Source organism: Frankliniella occidentalis, unplaced genomic scaffold (genome assembly GCF_000697945.3).
Source record: "Frankliniella occidentalis isolate FOCC.00 unplaced genomic scaffold, Focc_3.1 Scaffold3, whole genome shotgun sequence".
Classification (NCBI taxonomy): domain Eukaryota; kingdom Metazoa; phylum Arthropoda; class Insecta; order Thysanoptera; family Thripidae; genus Frankliniella; species Frankliniella occidentalis.
Window position 1 is genome coordinate 208970 of NW_026267133.1, and position 1805 is coordinate 210774.

The window sequence follows — 1805 nt, forward strand, 5'->3', positions numbered from 1 at the left end:
TCTTACAGGACATAAATCTGTTCAGCTGCTGGTCCTGCGTGCTGGCCCTGCTAGCCCTCCTGCCGGCCCTGCGTCCGTGCTGCTTTACCATGCCCTATTCGAAAGCAAGCCCTTTCGCACACCGCCCGGGCCCCAACCCTTCAGGTAGGGGGCGGGGGAAGGGAGCAGCAAAGTTGAGAAGTGGACCCTCGGGGAAACGCGCCTGCTCGCGTCCCCGCGCCCCCCGTCCGTCCCGCTCCGCCCCGCCCCGCCTGCGAGGCGCGCCGTTAATGTGTTCATTACAGGGGTGCGGGCGAGTACGTGATGGTCGCGCCCGGCCCGGCGGAGGGCAGAGCCGCTCGCAGAGCCGGCAGGGCGACGCAGAAGTGGTAGTAATGCCGGCTCATCCGTCAGCCGCCCCGTCGGCCCCCGGAGCTAGCTCCGCGCGGCCCATCCCGACGGCACACTGCACGACGCTTTCCCCCTTTCTCGTCCGTATTGCCCAGTGGCCCCCGCCTGCCGCGTTTTCCTCGTGGCCGCCCGCTTTTCCTCGTGCCCGCCCGCTTTTCCTCGTGCCCGCCTGCTGTGCTTTTTATCGAGCGCCCCCGCGCGCCTCGCGACAGCAGCAGCAACAGAAGTCGCGCGCTTTTGAAGGAAGGATAAATAACACTCTTTTCGGGGCTTTTTGCTAATCCCCTCCTTTTCGTTTCCTCTTTCTATTTTTGCCCCTCGACAACAACTCGAATAATGATAGTATTTTCCCTTTATGCGAAACATTCCCCGCGCGCGCCGGCGGTACGGCGGCTCCCGCACCAGCCGAGAGGCAGCCGAGGCAGTGCCGTGGCCCGGGCAGGCCCGGCCGTCCCCGCGCCGGGGGATAATTAAAACAGAACAGCTCGGCGCGAGCAGCCGGGCGCAGCGCAGCCGGGAGCTGCAGCGGGGCGCGCGGATTTGTGACGCCGAGCGACGCCGTGCAGTGCATGACTCTGCCGCCGTGCTAATGAGGGCGCGGGGATGAATGGAACGGCAGCGGTAGCGGCCTCGGCCGGGTGCAGCCGGAGGAGGACCGGGAGGACCGGCGGCAACACCACCACCGGGTCGCCGGCCGCGCCATCATCGCCCACCAGCGGCAGCGGCCCCGCCACGGAGGCTCGGGAAGGCATCCTATTAACACCTTCCCGGCTCTGCTCTGCAGAACACGTTACAAATGCCGGCAAATGCGAAATGTTGAAGAGTCCGCGTTGTAGGTCACCCTATGTCGCCTTCTTGTTTCCGGAAAATTTAGGTCAGAATTGTTGCTACGTGTTTTAAGAAATTATTTTTCTGGGTGTGGGCCGTTTTATTCTTGGAGAGCCAAGGAAAAGGATGATTTCTTTTCTAAAGCCAAAACTTTTGGAGGGGGCCTTAAACCTGTCATATCTCGCGGCCAGGCTTCTCCGTTTGGCACAAGCGAACTCTGCAAAAAATCTGTAATATGCAACTGATTCCTGCTGCCAGCCAGTTCACCTTTGACCTCGCCCTGGGTTCCTGAACAGGAATGGTCGTCGCGCTCGGCATAATGATTCGGCCGATGAACCCGCCTCTCACTGTACTAACGCCATTCGACGCAGAGCGGGTACAGTCTCTTAGAATAATCGCCAGTTTTAGACTGCGTGCAAGAATCACTTGCTTCCATACTTTTTAAACTAGGGTATGTTGTGTTTCTGATTATTTGCGTTTCAAAAAAAATTAAGTGATGTAGTCTAGGGCGTTTGGAGTACCCGTCAATCATACTCTCAGATCTGCCGCAATAATTAAGTATCGAGACTCGGATCTTATGATGGTTT